Raw genomic sequence first — 19053 nt, 5'->3', positions numbered from 1 at the left:
CCCCTCCCAGGGCCTAAACCTACTGGATACAGGAGATTAAAATGCTCCAGCTGGAGGGTATTGCGTGTAATGAAGGCAAAAGTCTTCATTTCCCAATCTATGGTGTGGTAGCACTGCCCTTACTTTTTTTTCAAAAACTAAATTTTTACAATTTGTTTTACTAGTGAAATTTTGCCTGACTAGAGATGCTATCCCACCAGCACCTGATTGCCACCTAAAAGACAAAGATTTAGTAGTCTAGAGATGAAGAGCATGTATGAGTGTGATGGGCAGGATGGAGTCCCTCAGGGACCACTGAGGCATAGTAATTGATAGATTCAGCTGATCTTCAGTGAGCACCCATTTTGTGCCAAACTGTAAGGACTGAGAGATAAAAACAAAGCCCTATGCCAGATGAGTTTACAGGCTAGTGGAGGTGACAGGCACCATCACAGAAGATTGTAACAAGATATGTATAGCATAATAAAAGAGTAGAAAGCATCTAATTCTGCCAAGGAGTATTTGTGGGCAGGTTTCACAAAAGAGTTTACATCTGAATTGAATCTTAAAGGATGACAGGGAGTTCACTGGATAGACAAAATAGAGGAGGACGTGAGAGGCAAAGGACACATCATGTGTAAAGGCATGAAAGCTGAGAGAGCCTATTATCTTGATAAAACTACAAGTACTATAGTTACTATGGCTGTCGCAAAAGCTATTAGTGAACAGTGGAAGATGAAATGGCAGAGGGAAGTCAGATCATGAAGAGCTTTGTCCATACTACTAGGTGATTTTATCCAGCAGACATTGAAAAATGTAATCGAGCCCATGTTTTAAAACACGTTGGTGACTGAGTGGAATATTGAGTAAGATGGGAGAAAAAGACTTAGACGGGTAGGAAAATGGTTAGTATTCAAAAGTAACATTTGTTTTTAGCTTCTACAACCTCTTAATTATTATATTCAACATTATTGATACTGATATGTATCTAGGTAAGTGCCATATAAAATGGTAGAAGATACGGAAAAAGTTGGTGTGTTTAAAAATATTATTTAGCTGGCTATGTATAATGAAGGTAGTAGACAGAGGCAAATTAAAACGTTGACCTACCAAGACCAACCTGAACCACATAGTGAGACCAAAAATAAAAAAGAAAAAAAGAAAGAAAGAAAAAAAAAGCCTGGAAAAAACAGATTGTTCAGAGATTGTTTAGGGCCTCTAATGCTATGTTAAGGTATTTGGATTTTACTCAGAAAAGTAGTAGGGGCCAGAAATGGTGGTGTACACCTATAAATCCTAGCACATGGGAGGCTGAGGCAGGAGGATCACAAGTTCAAGGGCATCCTGGGCTATGTATTGAGCCCCAGTCTCAAAGACAAAACAAACAGAAAGGGAGTGGGGGACAAATAATAATCATTTTATACATTGAGTTGTAGTTTATGAAGATTTTTGTATGCATTTTACATAATGCTGAAAAGTAGACAGTATTGTCCATTTTACAGCTGAGGAAGCTGAGTTTGGGGAATATGGTTTCATTATTGAACACCTGCTATGTGCCAACCACTATACTAAACCAAGAGAATACAAGGAAGTTGTAGTCTAATAATCTAATAGCAGAAACAGGAAATACTCAGCAAGTATAAAAACATTACCACAATAAAGTCAGCCATACAGTGTTATAGTAGCAAAAAGGGGACTTGTCTAAATCTACATAGTCAGAAAAGGCTTCTTAGAGGAGGTGAGCTTGAGTTGAGTTTGTAGGAATACATAGGTTATAAGGATTGTTGTCACCTATAATCCTAGGGCTCTGACAGGCTGAGGCAGGAAGATTACAAGTTTGAGCCCAGCCTGGGTAATTCATAAGACCATGCCTCAAAATGAAACATTTTTTAAGTGACTGGGGATAAAGCTCAGTATAGAGGTCCTGGATTTGATCCCCAATAACATGCACACACAAGCACAGTCACAAAAGAAAAAAGATATAAAAGGTTCAGAATACTCAACAAGCAAGTGATTTGGTTGGAACTTGAACCCAAATCTCCTATGTCTGATCTCTACTCTTTCCCTTACTCTAAGAACAATCTTTGCTCCCTTCCATTGACATTTTCATTCACAATTGTACCTGTTATATCTTGAAGTCAGAGAATTACATTTTTTTTCCTTTTAAGTCCATTCATTTTCTCCTTTTAGAATGAATTCTGCATGTGTTCAAAAATAAACTGGAGGCAAGTCTACACCCAGGGAACAAAGAACAAGCATCATGTTGAAGCCGTCATCGCCACTGAGATCCCTCTTATTCCTGCAGCTACCTTTGCTGGGGGTGGGGCTAAACTCGATGGTCCTCAAGCCCAGTGGGAATGAAGACACCACAGCTGGTGGGGAATCTGGGACTGGAGGAGGTTGGTAAGAAGGCTATGGAAGGGACCATACAGACATCTGGAACCTGCATGTGGCCTTCACAATAATGCAGAGAGAATTGAAAATTAGAGTGGGGAAGACAAGGAGAAAAGTTGCCCGCCTCACACTATTTCTTCTATCATTTCTTCTCTTTTCCTCTCCCACTTTGTTTTCTCCCCAACCTAGTTTCCTTCTTGACCTCTGAGACCCCTGGGTCTCTCAACATTTCGCATGCCCCTCCCAGAGGTTCCGTGCTTTGTATTCAATGGCAAGTACATAAATTGCACTTGGAATAGCAGCTCTGAGCTCCACCCTATCAAGCTGACTCTGCAAAATGGGTACAAAAACTCTGATATTTATAAAGTCCAGGAATGTGGTCACTATCTGTTCTCAAAAGAGATCGCTTCCAGGTGTTGGCTGCAAGAAAATGAGATCCGTCTCTATGAAACATTGTCCAGCTGCAGGACCCATGAGAACCAAGAGGGAGGTGGAAAAGAAGCTAAAACTGCAGAACCCAGTGAGCCCTTGGGCTCTGGAGAATCTAATACTTCACAACCTGAGTGAATCCCAGCTAGAACTGAGCTGAAACAACAGATACTCCTTGGACCACTGTTTGTAGCATTTGGTGCAGTATTGGAGTGACTGGGATAGCACCTGAACTGAACAAGTAGATCACAAACAGAGCTTCTCCCTTCCTAGTGTGGATGGGCAGGTTCAGAGCTGCTTTAAACCACTCTGTGGAAGTGCTCAGCATTAGAGTGAATGGAGCTACCCAATCCACTTGGGAAGCAACACTTCAAAGGAGAATCTGTGGTTGTTTATAACCATAACCGTGCTTATCCCTGTTGGCTCCATGGGATTATTAGCCTCTTCTTTGTGTATTGCTGGCTGGAACAGACAATGCCTCAAATTCCCACCCTCTAGAACCTAGAGGATCTGGTCACTGAATACCATGGGAACTTTTCAGCCTGGAGTGGTGTGTCTAAGGGACTGGCTGAGAGCCTGCAACCAGACTACAATGAATGGCTCTGCCATGTCAGTGAGGTGCCCCCAAAAGGAGAGGCCCAGCGGAGGGGCCTGGGGGCTCCTCCTGCAGCCAGCCCTACTGGGCTCCCCCATGTTATACCTTTAAACCCAAAACCTGAGCCCCAGTTCCCTGACAGAAGCCCATCATCCTGTATCCCTAACGGTTACTAACTCACTCTCATCCACCCTTCTGATCTGGACCAATGCTCATTCCATCTCCTGTGGCTAATTTTGGATTTGGTGCCCCATGTAACTGCCCCTTCATTCAGTATCCCCTTCTTGAGAACTGTCTCTCTGCCTTGTCCATGTTCCTCATATCCCCCAGTCTGGCCTTTCCTTTTTATAGGATTCTTTCTCCCTCTGTCCCTCTTTTCCTCATTTGTACCACCTATCCTTCAATTGTTCCTGGAATCAATAAGAAATAAAGTTTCTGTTGATAATCCAATAAATAAATAAGTAAGTAAATAAACTGGAAGCAAAACAGAGGAATTGGAAGAACAGAAGAATGTTATAATAGTTCTGGAAATACATGAAGTCCAAAAAGAAGTCCAAAGCCCTCCCTTATCCATAGTTTTAAACTTGGTGGTTTCAGTTAACTGCAGTCAATGGCAGCCCAAAAACATTAAACTGAAAATTCTAGAAACAAATTCATAAATTTTAAATTGCACCCCATTCTGAAAGCATGGTGAAGTCTCTCACCATCCTGTTCCACCCCATGTCCCCACAGGAAAGGAAACACCCTTTACCAGTGTATGCACGCTGTGTGTGCTATTTGTCCATTAGGCATTTGGTGGCTGTTTTACTTGTCAGGCTGACTGTCAGTTATTGAGGTGCTTGTGTCAAATAATCCTTTATGGTAGCCTATGGCTCCATCACAATGCCGGGGTCATCTACCTCACTTCACATCAGCAGGTGGTGGCCATTGTATCATCTTACATTGTCACAAGAACAAAAAGCTAAGCACAGTACAAGACGATATTTGGAGGTCACAGAGGGCTCACATAGTTTTATTACAGTGTGTTGTTATAATGATTCTGTTATTAGTCATTGTTACTCTCATACTATGTCTAATTTCTGAGTTAAACTTTATCAAGGTTGAGACAGGAAGATTATAAGTTGAAGCCCAGCTGGGCAATTTAGCAAGATCTTTTCTCAAAATAATAAATGAAGAAGGTTGTAACTCAGTTCAAAGGCCTTGGGTTGAACCCCAAGAACTGAATGAAAAAAAAGCACCTCTATTATAAGTGTGCATATAGAGGAAATGAATATTTAAAAATGTATGTAGGGTTCAGCCCTATCCACAGTTAGGCATTCACTGGAGATTTGGGAGCACATCACCCAGATAAATGGGGAGTACTGCTGTGGGCACAGTGTGACACTCCATTCTGCTCACTCTCTTCTGACACATATAATTTTGCAAATAATGTTAAAGTGCCTACATTTCTGGACTCGATGTCAAATACATGTGGGAATGAGGGAGAAGAGTCACCCGTGACTCTCCAGTTTCTTCTGCACCGTGTCAGTGGCTACTGCTCAGTAAGCTGAGGAACATGATTTGAAGTGCAGGCTTGGCAGGAAAGATGATAAATTCTGTTCTGATGATTAAATCTGTCATATGAGGAGCCTGGGAGAGGTCAACAATGCCCAGGAGATAGGAGCATAGAGAGAACTGCAGAGGACTGGGACTAGGTTTGCAGACTTGAGAGTAGTGAGGATCTAGAAGTGGCAGATAGAAGTAGGAGGAGGACAAGATCAGAGATTCCGGGTCTCCCTGTGGGAGGGAGGTAGTTAGGCTCAGCAAGGGTGCGAGGTGCTCCCAACCTAGTAGAATTAATCTGGTTAAAGTGGCAGCAGGTAAGGGGCTCTTCTTAGCTGCTTTCCCCCATTTGGGGGCACAATTTAGTTATGATACTTACAGAATTTACCAGATATGAATATGGTTCTATGATAATAACTTTCTTGGATGTTTTTCCCCTTTAATTTTCTGAACTCAGAGTTTTATAAAACAGAAGACGGTTTGCTTTGCTTAACGTCAGGACACTGCTTCGTCTGGTCTCCTTGGTTCATTTCTTCTCAATTCTCTGACCTCTCAGCTTTGGAGGGATCTGTTCTGCAGTCTTCTCTATCTACATTCATTCCCTAGGTGGTGATATGTGGTCACATGGCTACAAATACCCTTCTATACCAACAACTCACAAGATTTTCTCTTCCCTAACCTCCAAACTTGTGTATTGAACATGTTTGACCTTCCTATTGGTATGTATCATAGACATCTCTAATTCAGTATGTCTAACACCAGACTACTGCTCCTTCCTGTCTTTCAAACCTGCTCCCCAATAATCTCTCCTGCCTCAGTCAGTGACACATCTTTGCTTTTGGTTTCTCAGGCCACAAACATTGGAGTCATTTTTGACTCTTCTCTCTGTCTCTCACACCTCACATCCTACCAGCTTACCTTTGAAATGTAGAATGGCTGCCAAGTCTGAATAATAAATGATTTATTGACACTGTACTCCAAAATACAATACCTTTAAAAGATACAGTATAGTCATATTATGTGTGTTTTTAAACTTGTGATCGTCCTGTATGTTTGGAATCCAAATATTTCTAAGCCACCATCATCTCTTGCCTGGACTTTTATAGTAGCCTCCCAGATGTTCTCTCTGTTTCTGTCCTTCCTCCCTCTCAATCTAGTTTCAACATAACAATCAGAGGAATTGTTTTAAAGCTTAAAACCCAAGTCAGGTTATATCACTCCTGAGTTCAAAAATGTCCATTATCTTCCATCTCAAAGTCAAATCCAAAGGCCTTGTGATGGCCAGCAAGGCCCTGGTGTTCTGCCCTTCTCTGACTTCCATCCTGACTCTTGTCTGCCTTCTATGCCAAGCATGCTCCACCGTAAGGCTTTACAGCTGCTCTCTCCTCTTCCCATAGATATTCATCAGCTGGTTCCCTCCCTTTGTTCTGATCTCCTCAATTATTCTTTGATCATCCAACATAAAATTATAACCCACAACTCAGCCACACTTCTGATGGCTCTTGCCCTGTTTTACTTTTCTCTAGGGCCGTATTCCTATGTATTGTTTCTCCTTTTACCAGAATGTAGGACCTGTATTCCCAGCACCTACAGTAGACCTAACATAGAGGTATTCAAACTTGATTTATTAAATGAATGTAAAGAGAACATCTGAATCCACATTATTGAATTAGCAGCACACATTTTGCCATAATGTTAAATTAAGCGTAATTACATGTTTTTTAAAAGTTCTGATATTAACAATGACCTTTCAAAAAGAATTACTGGAAAGTTTTTTAAAAGCTTGGTTTTAAAAGAAACTTTCTCCATTGTGGGCAGGTGAGATTTCACATATTCCTGAAGCCTCCCAGTTACCTGCTATTTTTTCTGAGTGTCTATGACGGTAAGGACTGAAATGCTGACATTCTCACATTAGGGTCTTTATTTTTAGGTTGTGCTTCTGCACTTATTCAATTACAGAGCTGTTATGAAATAAGCCACCCGTGGGGCCTTGCTTCCCTCCCAGCGTGCTGTGTAACATGTCTTCCAATCAATACTTCCTACCAAAACAAATTCCCTTCTGAGAGCCTTCTCCCTTTCTTAAGGGAAAGGATTCTATTTCACTATCTGGTGGATGGTGCCCTGTGGAAATTTAACTTCACCGTTAGGTACAAGCTGAAAACTCCCTGATACTTTCTGCATAATACCATTAAATATGTTGCCTTCCTTCTCATTTCTCAGCTGTGGAAGTTTAGGGAGTGACTGTTTCACCACTTCAAACCACTGACTTGGGAACTATTGAAGAATAAGGACAGTAGCCAGAGGATTTTCGTGTTTACAAATTTGGTCATGCACCTATTCCACGTAACCATGGGCTCTAAGAAGGTCCTTGGACCACATAGCCTGAAGAACTCTGAGGCAAGTGTTGAGATGTTATCGTTTTAAAAATCATCAACATGTTATAATCTTTAAACTTCTGTCTATGTAACATGAGGAAATAGTGGGTATCCTGTTCAGATGTAACTGACGTTTAAGAAACTTGCATTAATAAAATGAAATCCCATTATTAAGGAGTTAAGAGTAGCCAATTACTTCCTTTAACTCATTCAATTAATATTTACTGAGCACCTACTATGAACAAGGTACTTTGCTGATTCTGAGTCTTCTTTTCTGTTTTAATAAAAATGTTAAGCAATTGTAGCCAAGGGAAAAATTTTTTAAAAAGTAAATCTTGAGCAAGGTTTATAAGTGAAGAGTAAAGTGATATAAAAGGATGCCATTTTACAATGCAGAAATACAGAATAAATTTAAATTTTAGCACCCCAAATTGAATCTTACATGAAACCCTCCTTCCTAGCATCCCTGGGATTGATGCCAGACACATCCCTGGGAGCCAACATTTCTCTCTTCATCTTGGGTTCAGTCTCTAAACTCTGAAGGATGCCACTTAGCAAGAAGCAATATAATAATTTCGTGCAAAAGACGTATGTTGCCAATCTGTGTTCTAGCAAGAGCAAAGAGAAAGGAAGAGGCCTCTACAGGTTGCATTTGGAATGGGGGAAGGCTGAGTTAGTATTCTGAAGGGAAGACCTAAGGAAATTGAAGCTAACAAAAGTCAGTGAGTGGGACTTTAAAATCCCAGAAGGCCTTAAGTCTCACCTGCTCAATAGCAAGTGAAGACCCAGAACCCTAAGGGACAGTCCTCACTCATGCCAGAAAGTGACAAACCTAAAATTAGAACTCATCTGGGCTCAGAGCTCCTCCTCTTCCTCTTCTTCCTCCTCCTCTTCTTCTTATGTCATAATATGGTCTAAGTGTACTAAAAAAGCATTTTCCTTGAGATGTTTAAATTTATAATGATCAAGTGCGGTTTTAAATAATTTTCCCCAAGAAATCTTCGTGTTTCTCTATATGCATGGATATACGAAGAAAGAAATAAAGCTTTTCCTTAAAACCAACAGCAGCTTGCTGATGGACCACATCCAGGATTAAACATTTTCTTATGTGAACATAAGTGTTCAGGAGGGATGTTGTTAAAACTGAAACCAAACATAAAGAAGCAAAAATGTCTCAGTGAACCTCCTGCATTTTAGTTCAAACTCTTGACAGCAAGAAAACAAAACCACATAATCTAAGGCTCACACCCAACTCTGTGCAGCCACGTATCTGCTAGTTCCTGTGTGGTTTGCCTACAGACTGCAGGGCCAGCGGAGGGTAGTTTGGAGGCGAGAGTAAGAGGCAGTGAGGAGGAGGCACTATTGATGGGTCTGTAAGTTGCACTCTCTTTCAGTGTGGCACTTGGAAGACAGCACAAGGTGGATCTGTACTCCAAAATGCAGTCATTTTGACATTTGAATTCATCTTCTTACAAGAGACGATTCTAATAACTCGGTGTCAAAGCCAAGATACCAACTCAACCTCTCCTCTTCCAAAAGGTATGTCACTATAAACATCAGTACCCATCCCGTAGGAATCTTGAGCAGTTTTATGATTTGCAAAGTGTTCTGTACTAGTCAAATCTAATTAAAATGAATCCCATGAGCTCTCTAAATATTGCTTGGAATACTTTGGTCCATCAGCCAAGGTCTCTAAGTCTTTTGCTGTGACAGTATTTGTGTGGTGCTAGAACTTGGCTTTTATCAAATGAATTGGAGAAGACTTGGTTCTTACTCAGCTTGTGACAAAACTTCTACTAATTGGGTTCAGAGGCATCTCTGGCAAAGATTTCTGACATTGGAGTCACAGAAGTAAAATTCCACTCCACTGTTATCAGCATTTAATCCAAACTTCAGAGCAGGAGGTGGGAGAGAGCTGAGTAGCAATGAATGAACATCAGACTCTGAGGTCAGGGTTTTTCTCTTTGTTCAAATTTTTTAGTACCTGTATTCCCTTTACAATTACCAGTGTGGGTTGCTTTAAAAAAAAGAAAATTTATGTTAAAATATATTTTGAGGGAATATTGCCTATATTTGTCTCTTTATTAGTAGACTATATCCCTATAGCAGTTTCAAGGTTAAGTGTCCAGTCTAGAGATAGCTCCTTTATGCTTTCTGTACCCAGTGACTCCCAAACATGAGGAATGAATACAAAGATTTCACTAACCCAAAAATTATTGTATTTATGTATCTCAGATTAGCCTGTTATAAAAGTCTATGTAAATTAATTTGCACATTATTGAAAATATACATCCCTAGATAAATTAGAAAAAGCAGAATGTTTAGAATCTAAAAACCCAATGGAAAAAAAATGTCCTGTGCTCATTATCTGAGGATGGGAAACTTCAAGTTGAAGAATCTTGTGTTTTGTACAACTACATTGATTCAATTCTGTAGTTGGGCTCTTTTTCTTCTTTCTTATTCTTGGCTTCAGAAAAAAATTTAGTTTAATTTATTCTTCTTTAATAACCTGATATTTTATATAAAATGTTATGCTTGTAGAATAATTTAAATGCCTCTTTCCAAAAGCATCCACTATTAAAGAATGCAACATAAATAGAGAAACATCTAAGTGCATTTAGATTTCAAATTTTTAAAAATTCAGATTTATACCCTTTTCAAGAACTTTTTGTTCTTTTTTTAAAACGGAAAGGGCCCTATATTGTTGAATAAGACTACCCTTCTGGATTTAACTTTGAGTGTTCCCATGTAATAAAGTGTAATCTTATTCTCCCTAAATTGTAATAGCTTTTATGTGTTCTAAAATGACTTTACTGGAGCAGAGGGGAAGGAGGTGATTGATCTGCTCAATATGAAGAAATATCTCTGCTGCTAATATAATATCCTTTTGAATATCTTTCACATCTTAGGCCCTCATGAAAATCCCTTTTCTTTTTTATTTCAATTGTTCTGCATCTACCTCATAGGGATATTGTAAGAATAAATGAGTTAACACAGATATGAAGTACCTCAGGGAAAAGTCACTATGAAAATGCAAGATGATATCATTATTAATTATTTCTTTGACTCTTGATCATTTTCTTCCCATCTCTTGTACAAAATGAATCTTACTTACTACCTAAAGCCATCTCTTTTAGAACCATTGCCTTCTAGAAGAGCTGAAAATGATCCTAATTCCCACATATTTATTGATTCCCAGAGAATAACACCTGCTGGTGTTGATGGCTTAAAGGGCTCATACCTGAACTTGAGCAGAACTTGCCCCTTTTCTTGGATCAAGAAAGTTTGCAATTATTCGAAAATGTCATTAAGTGTGATTCCATCAGGATTTCTTAAGTAAGTAACAGTTGCTGCTAGAATAATCCTAGAGACAGACCCTTTAGGGTTTACCCTCATAAAACAAACTCAAAAGTTGTTCAAGGGTCTTCATGAGCTTAGTTATCTGAATCAAAGGATAGGGGTAGATTGGCCTTCATTTTGTCCAAGTGAAGTATTTGCTTTTTGTATCTTGACCCGTAAAGGGGTGTGTGTGCCACTTGACAATTGCCAGGACAGTATAACCTCCTTTAACAAGTAAACATTTTTCAAACATTTATTGAGCAATTACTATGTGCCAATACTATGTGCCACTTCTTGTTACAGGCACTGAGTTCTCTTCAGTGTTAATATTAGCCTTGTGTGAATAATTTTCAAGACTAGGTTTCTTTTAAAATATACATTCATAGATAAAATTTTTGAGAATTAAAATAAATTATTACAAAGTACCTGATGATAAAAGTCTTATGCGCTCTCCAGAAAAAATATAAGATACATATTTTAGGGAGAAAGTAAGATGTTCACATTTAAAGAAAAATTGAAATATTGTAATCATCATCTAAATTCAATAGCTACTGATTTTTTTGTTCCATTTATACATATTCTTTCTGAATTACTTGTTAGTTACAGATAAAATGATACTTCCCTCCTAAATAATCAATATATGTCTAAGAATGAGGATATTCTCCTACATTATGACAATACTATCATTATACCCAAGAAGATAAATGGCAAATCCTTAATATCATCTAATATCTAGTATGGACTAGACTTAACCTTCCCCAATTGTTCCCCAAATGTCTTTTATGCCATTAAAAAATTAACAGTATCAAGCAGGGCATAGTGGTGCATGCCTGTAATCCCTGTATTCTGGGAGGCTAAGGCAGGAGGAAAGTTCAAGTCCAGCCTTGGCAATTTAATAACTCAGTAAGATCCTATCTCAAAATAAAAAACAAACATTTTGAAAAGGGCTAGGGATGTAATTCAATGAGAAGGCCTGGGTTCAATCCCCAGTACCACCAAAAAAAATTGTTGTTGTTTTTTTTTGGCCTTTGAGCTTTACAACTCTTTATTCAACACTAGATTTTTTTTAATTAGGCCAGTTACTTTCTAGATTCCCTTCTTTATGGTTAATTTATTGTTCTATCCCCTATATTTCTTTCTCTTTTTTTTGGTACCGGGGATCGATCTCAGGACCTTGCATTTGTGAGGCAGGTGGTGGAACCACTGAGCTAAATCCCCAGCCCGTACCCCTATATTTCATGTAAACTCTAAGTTAGACCAAAGCATGATCAGGTTCTGACTGAACATTTGTTACAAGGTGCCACAGAGCACCCCTCTTATCAGGAAGCGCATGATGCCAGCCTGCTCACGATTCATGATGCCAAGTTTCATCATGGCTCAAGGAGTGAGCTTGGTCTGGGCTCTCTTTCACTGAAAAGGTACTTTTCCCCCTTTTGCAATTGGCAAGTCATGAGTCGGGGGGACATGACACTTTGGCCCTGTGATAATAAACTATTTCTCAGCAAACTTTCACCCAGCGATTTCAGCCAATAATCCTTGTTCCATTGGTGGCCACACATATTTTTAACACATTTTGAGGAAGGATGAGACCCATAAATTCCTCATTATCAGCAGCAGCTATGGATATTTATTGAGTACACAAATTCAGAAAATAATGATAAATAACACTGACTACTTGCTCTGGAGCCATATAGCCTGAGATTAAGCCCAGCCATCCACTTATTAACTGAATGAACTGGACAAGTATTCAGTCTTTTTGTATTTTTCTCATGGAATTGTTTTAAAAATTAAATAATTTATACAAGTTCCCCAAATGATTTGTGTTACTGTTTCTAGCCATGCACTGACTAATATTTTGCAGATAATTAGCTCATTTACTTCCCTTTCTGGCACAATGAAGAAAATGCTTATATTTTCCTTCTTTCACAACTGAGGGAGCTGAGGTACAAAGAGGTCAAGTTCCTTGCTCAAGTTCACGTGTACTCAATTAGTCCACAGTTGAGCCAGGACTTGAACCCAGGCCATCTGATTCCAGAACATTCCCTCTGAAGACTGGTACATGGAATAAGGAGGAATAGAAATGGGATGGAATGGGAATGTACAGCAGAGCTTCCACACATGCCCAAGTTTGAAATCACTGACAATCTCCTAGTGTTGCTACCAGAGCACACTCTTAAATTTCATTTATCTGAAGGAGAAAAGCATTCTATGAGGCATAGATAAGTATACCTATTGCATTTACATAGTTTAAGGTTCTTGTACAAGAAACTTAAAACATAAAATCATCGGAAGTAAAAAGATTAGAACTAGGAAGATGATGAAAGAAAGAAAAAAAAACTTGAAAGGAATAATAAAAGAGGGAGTTATGAGACCTCAGACCCTTGGGGCAGAAGATGATATTTTGATAGAGTCAGGACTGGAAAATTCTCTCATTTTTCACATACCTGTACTACAGAAGATTTTACCCTAACACACAAGAGTATATGCCATGTCAGATTTATAAAGACTACACTGGGTTTCCTTAAGGGACAACAGTTGACTGGTGTTAGAAGGAAGTTTCCCTGGTTGGTTATTGAATCTGTTCAGATTTTCCAGAAGTCAGTCTGTGGCTTCTGAAACATAGAACTGTATCCAGAAAAAGCTTTACAAATTAGGTATCAGTCCCTGCCCCTTCATTAGCATTACAAAAGAGTTTCATCGCTGTGCGAGAGATTTATCCACTCCTTAAATTGCCATTGTAGAAAGCTCTCAAGTGTAATTTTCTAAAGTGAACTAAAAATAAGTGAGAAAAAAATCCAGCATTAATAATGTTTTTATGCATTTCTAACACTGTCATTGCTAAATTGGCTCTGCCTTTTTACATTTTTTAATGAAAAGCAGCCTAATTGATCAATTGGTCATGAATAATACTTTTTCATTTGTTTTTCTATACCCACCAGCCTTTGGGAACCACGAGTTTAATATGTTGGCCTACAAATGGTTTATTATTTGTGTCTTTTGTCTAGTGCTTTATGGGAAAACAAACTGCTGAGAACTCTGTAGGAATTCAGCAAATAATAAGTAGATAGTTCTCTTGTTAAATATGATTTTAAAGAAAAATCTTTCTAAATAACTAGGAAATGTTATTAGGAAAGTACACAAATGCGGGGGGGAACCTGACTGATTTGCAATTTGAGGTTTCTATTCGTCACTTTTAGGTCATAGACTTTAGCCCTTTAGGGAACAAAATGGGAAGTCAGATAACCGAAAAGGCTCTCTTTCCCCAAATAGATTTGTTCTAATAATGTGGATTATTAAATCGGTAATGCTAGCAGGAGAATCTCGACCATGCATTAAAGCTAAGAAACTTGTCAATTTTTAATACCTTAGATCAGGTCTTTAAATTGATGGTAAATTCGCTGATACCCACAGCATATGACCTCACCGGTGGTGGTCAGGTGGCTGGGGGGAGGGATGTGTTACTGACACGTTTGACAAAGTGGTGAAAGCTGTGAAAACTGGTCCCAGGGGTAGAAAAGCCCTGTGCCTAGTACTCATCCTCATTCATGCAACTTTACACAAAATCTCCCTGCTATCCATTCCTATATGCTTAGGAGGAAAATTTCCCTTTATCTAGACTGAATCTGATAGAGCTGTAAAGAGTTTGCCCACATTGTCTCATTTGATCTAGCTGTGATCTTTGAGGTAGAGAGACCACATGTTTTACCTCTCATTTGCAGACTGGGAAGTGGAACTTGAAGAGTTTAAACTATTTGTTCAAGGTCATTCTGTGAATGCCTGCCCAAACTGAGGCCCGGGCATAAGAAGGTGTGGCCCAGGCCCTTTCCCCCACACTACTCTGAGCACAGCATTCTCAAGCCCTGGAAATCCTTAATGTGTTTCTGAAAATCTGAATTCTGAATCTCCTTTAAAACTACCTATGTGACCTAGAACAAGTCACCTAACTTCTCTGGGCCTCAGTTTCCTCTTTGGTCAACTGAGATCAGGCTGCATGTTCTCCGAAGTCCTTCAGTTTTCTGTTTGCTGAAAGCTGCCTACCCTGCTGAGTACAAGGGGAAATGATTTTACTGCTACAGATGACAGGATCCTCCACCCTTCTCTGTGATCCTAAAAGCTGGCATCCAATTCTTGTGCTTCTGTGGGCTGCTTATGTGTCATCCTGCTGGTTGCATTTACTGCGGGCTCGCTATTTTACGGTGATTATATCTGACCCCGTGCTCTGCACTGGGCAGACATACCTCCATTTTTTCATATCCCTTATGGGCAGTTTATAATGTAATATGAGAATAAATAATGTTGATGGACTTATTGAGGACTGATAGATTCTTCCTTCTAAAGAGGTTATTCCTTTTGAAGGACACCAAGCCTTCCACCTGAGTTGTTTTACTTTTTTCTTTTTTCTTTTTTGGTACCGGGGATTGAACTCGGGACCTTGTGCTGTGTGAGGCAGGTGGCGGAACCACTGAGCTAAATCCCTGGCCCCACCTGAGTTTTCATTATTAAAATTTATATCCTTTAATGGCCTTGGCAGTTGGAGATTCTTGAGAGGGCCTGCAACCTTGAGCCCAAAAGCTCTGAGAGTACAAAAGTATGTAATTATCCCTCCTCCTTGGCTCTGGAACTATTCCAGCCAAGCACTATTAGCATGGACAGCATGGCTACCTCAATAACCAGAAAGGTGTCCTCCTCAATTCAGAATTGACAGTTGATAACAGGAAATTGGGGCTGTTTCTCAGTTTTTGCTTTTCAAGTTTTCTAAGTGGACTTCTGGCTGACAAGTGGGGTCATATCTACTTCTTATGGATAAGAAGTACATCATTTGCTCCGTACCATATCAGGTCCTTGGGCTGTGGGAGGTAGTACTATCCAGTGATGAGAGTAACGGAGCATGAACACAGCTTCTGTATTTTATTGTCAGGCTCACAGATGAATCAGTGGCCCCCTCCACTCCTGGATCCTTGAGCAAAATTATTCCATTCTTTAACCCACTGTACAGGAAACTTAGGAAGTTTCAAGAAAACATGCAGTATCTCATTTGCAAAATGTATAACACAGTGCTTTTGTATTTAAACAAACTCATCCTGTGGAAAATTTTTTTTTCAGTGTTAGGGATTGAACCTAGGGCCTCAGCATGCTAGGCAAGCGCTGTACCACTGAGCTACATTCCCAGTCCTAGTGTTTTAAAATAGATTACAGCTCATTTTATGAACAAGGGACTAGATAATATTGTGACTTGACACTTGTATCTTGTAAATATCCAAATAAATAAAGAAGGAGAAAGTGTGAAGTCAAGGAATCCCCTAGTTGGAAGCAAATTTCCAATACCTGGAGGAAGAGAGATGGGGCTTTTCGATAGTAGACTTAGTTTTTTGTTAGCATAGACATGCAGCGTCCATGTTAAAATGAAGATGTAAGGAAATTAGATTTACTGTAGAGTCGACCTTGTCAGCTCATATTATTTCATAATGTGAAGGGTCAATTCAGGGTTATCATCATCAAGAGAGCATGCTGTAATGCTTTGTCATGTAGATGTTGTAAAAAATTACCTGTCTGGTTACTTTAATTCATCTTTTGGCTACCGTCAGCAGAAATTCCCTCAGTCCCTAATTGACAGGTACCCAGATGTACTGAGAACATTTAGAGTAATAAAAGAAAAACATAATGAATCCCTTTTCCCTAAGGAACTAATAATCCCTTGGGGAAACTAGAACAGACAAAAGAAAATGCTACTGCAATGCAAAATTGAGGGCAAGGAAATTACAGAGTAAGTGGCTGGAAGTGGGGATTTTAAAAGAGGGCTTCTTGGAGGAGATGCTCCTGTAGCCAGGTGGGAGATGTCTTAGCAAAGAGGTATAAATGCATCCACGGGTTTTCATACATCAAGGAAATCATGGAAAGAACAGGGCCTTATTTGTCAAAGATGCTTATTTTATGAACAATAAAGACTAAGAAAGCCATCACGATTTTTTTTCTTTTGGGATCCAGAAATTAAACTTCACACCAGCAGGGCATAGTGGTGTATACCTGTAATCCCAGTTCTCTGAGAGGCTGAAGCAGGAGGATTGCAAGTTTGAGCCCCACCTGGGTAACTTACTGACTTAGTGAGACTGTCTTAAAATTTAAAAAATTAAAAAGGGCTGGGGATGCAACTCAGTGCAAAGGCCCTGGGTTTAGTTCCCAGGGCTGCAAGAGAAAAGAAAAGAAAAAAGTCTGCCTCTAGAAATAGGCTATTCTTCCCCACTTCAAATCATCCCCTTCAAAGTCTTATTTTTCAAGCATAAAAATCCTTGGTTCTTTAACCAGTCCTCCTGGGATTCAGTTTTCATGCTGCCAACATTTTAAGCGATCACCTTGGGATGGACTCCAGTTTAAGACCCCTCTTCTATCATGATGCCCAGAATGAAACAGAGCTCTCCAGGAGTTGTCTGACAGTTTAGAACACCATGGCATAGTTTCCTCCCTTGATCTATACCCTATACTTCTATTAATATTGCCCACGATTGCATTTGCCTTTTTGGCATTTATGTCACATTGCTGACTCATACTGAAATCATGGTCACTTAAAACCCATCAGCTCCCATACCCTAATGTTAAGCCAGATCTTCCTCATTCTATACTTATGTAGCTAAATTTTTAAAAGAAGACTTTAGCCACAGAGGTTTATCGTGGTGACATTTATCCCTGTTAAACTTGATCATATTGATAACAACTTGTCAAAATATTCCAGAGCTAGTATACTAGCTCTCCTTCCCCACCAGATGGGTATGTGTCTGATGGTGTGGCAGTATAGCTGATTTCATACTGGATCTTGGCTACAAAAAGGGTTAGACCTTTATTCTTTTCTTTCTATCCATAAATCATCTGCAACTCTGGAAAAACCTGCCTCTTTAGACAAATCTGTGGGTCTTAGTCTTCTCAACTGCAAAATAGGAACAAACATGAATGGTCATTTTCTTCCTGAGAACATACAACAATGAGTTAGACATCCATAAGACCCCAGATTAATGCTACTCAGGGGTGATATTTCACAAGAGAAGGAAGTTTATTTCAAAAAGACGGAATTATACTTATCACTACATGTTACAGTTCCTAGGCATTCACTTGTGCAACTATCTTAAAGATAGAGCTGAGATATCTGATTTGGTGTTGTAGTGACAACATGTGATGTTAATATAATTTTTGCATAAAATTATTTGTAATTTGAGTAAATGCCATAAGGCATTGCTTCATTGCAAGACTCACTGAAAGTGATTCTCAAATTGTGAGTACATGTGAATTAGGATTGGCTGTAATACAACCAGAGCCAACTGCATAATAACCCTACATAAAACCCTCTGTTGTGAATTTATTTCTCAAGTTCCTGAAGAGTCTCCAACATGTCTAAGGATTGTACCCATTCTAAGTTAACAAGGAAATGGGGTCAGTGTTGGATTGATATGGAAAGTAAAGGAACTGCAGTATTTTTAAGCAATAAACTACACTACAGAAAAATCTAAAAATTAAGTGGCCCTCTTCTGCCCGCCCCCTCCCCAACCCCCATCCTAACCCTACCATCAGTAACACAGGGGTGGCAAAGACCTTGAAGCTGAGGTTTCCGCCAGACTTTTGGAGACCTCTGAAAGTCTTACTAAACTAGCAGCTCTTTGATTTTCACTCCCAGCCTAGGCAGAGCGCTCACAGGAAACTTGTATAATATTTATCATTTCAAGCTAATTAGAAATGCCCTATTTCAAAACAACCTTAAAGCAGTCTTGCTCAATCTAGAAAGGTGTAGGAAATGGCTGAATTCTTCTAGTCTGTCATTCCAATGCAAATTGCAATGCTGCTTTTGTGATCTTATTGAGTACAGCAGTCTCTCTCTCCCTATCATTAGTGATTGGGACCTTGAGCCCCCATACTTGATGCAGTGAGTGTGATCCCAGGACCAGTAGCATCAGCACTACTTAGAAGCCTTTTAGAAGCAAGGATCTCAAGTTCAATTCTCAGCCGCTGCACAGAAAAGTAAGAAACAGAGATTCTCAGGACCTATCCTCAAACCTCCAGAATCAGAATCTGAACTTCAAAAGATTCCCCATGTGATTCTTGTGCACAATAAAGTCTGGGAATTACTGATCTAGGGTGAAGGGATTTCACCCCATTTTACTCATCACCTACCTGTGTTCTTCCGGAAAGTTCCCCGTACCTTTCTGTAATGAACAAAGCTTACAAAAATCCCATGTGGTGTTTGTTAAGAGTGTAGAGTTGTTCAAATTTTACCAGATTTCAGCTGGGCATGGTGGTGCATGCATGTAATTCCAGCACTCTGGAAGACTGAGGTAGGAAGATTACAAGTTTGAGCCCAGCCTGGGGAATTTAAATGACTTAGCAAGACCTGTCGCAAGACAAAAAATAGAAGAGGAG

At 39.4% G+C, this 19053-nt stretch overlaps 1 protein-coding gene and 1 pseudogene across 1 annotated transcript in view; both read left to right on the top strand.

Moving 5' to 3' along the window:
- The first annotated feature begins 2176 nt into the window (after positions 1 to 2176).
- On the top strand, positions 2177 to 3786 carry LOC101722648 (cytokine receptor common subunit gamma-like; annotated as a pseudogene).
- Positions 3787 to 8721: 4935 nt separating this feature from the next.
- The window catches only part of Grap2 (GRB2 related adaptor protein 2), a 60188-nt gene continuing 49856 nt past the window's right edge, over positions 8722 to 19053 (top strand). Inside the window, exon 1 of the mRNA XM_004845561.3 lies at positions 8722 to 8853. The gene's annotated coding sequence lies outside the window, so the exon portion shown is untranslated. The remainder of the gene's footprint in view (positions 8854 to 19053) is intronic.

Source organism: Heterocephalus glaber, unplaced genomic scaffold (genome assembly GCF_053883595.1).
Source record: "Heterocephalus glaber isolate CG9 unplaced genomic scaffold, H.glaber_assembly_v1.0 deba00001444, whole genome shotgun sequence".
Taxonomy (NCBI): domain Eukaryota; kingdom Metazoa; phylum Chordata; class Mammalia; order Rodentia; family Bathyergidae; genus Heterocephalus; species Heterocephalus glaber.
The sequence above is the reverse complement of the archived record's forward strand: the minus strand, read 5'-3'. Positions and strand labels throughout refer to the sequence as shown.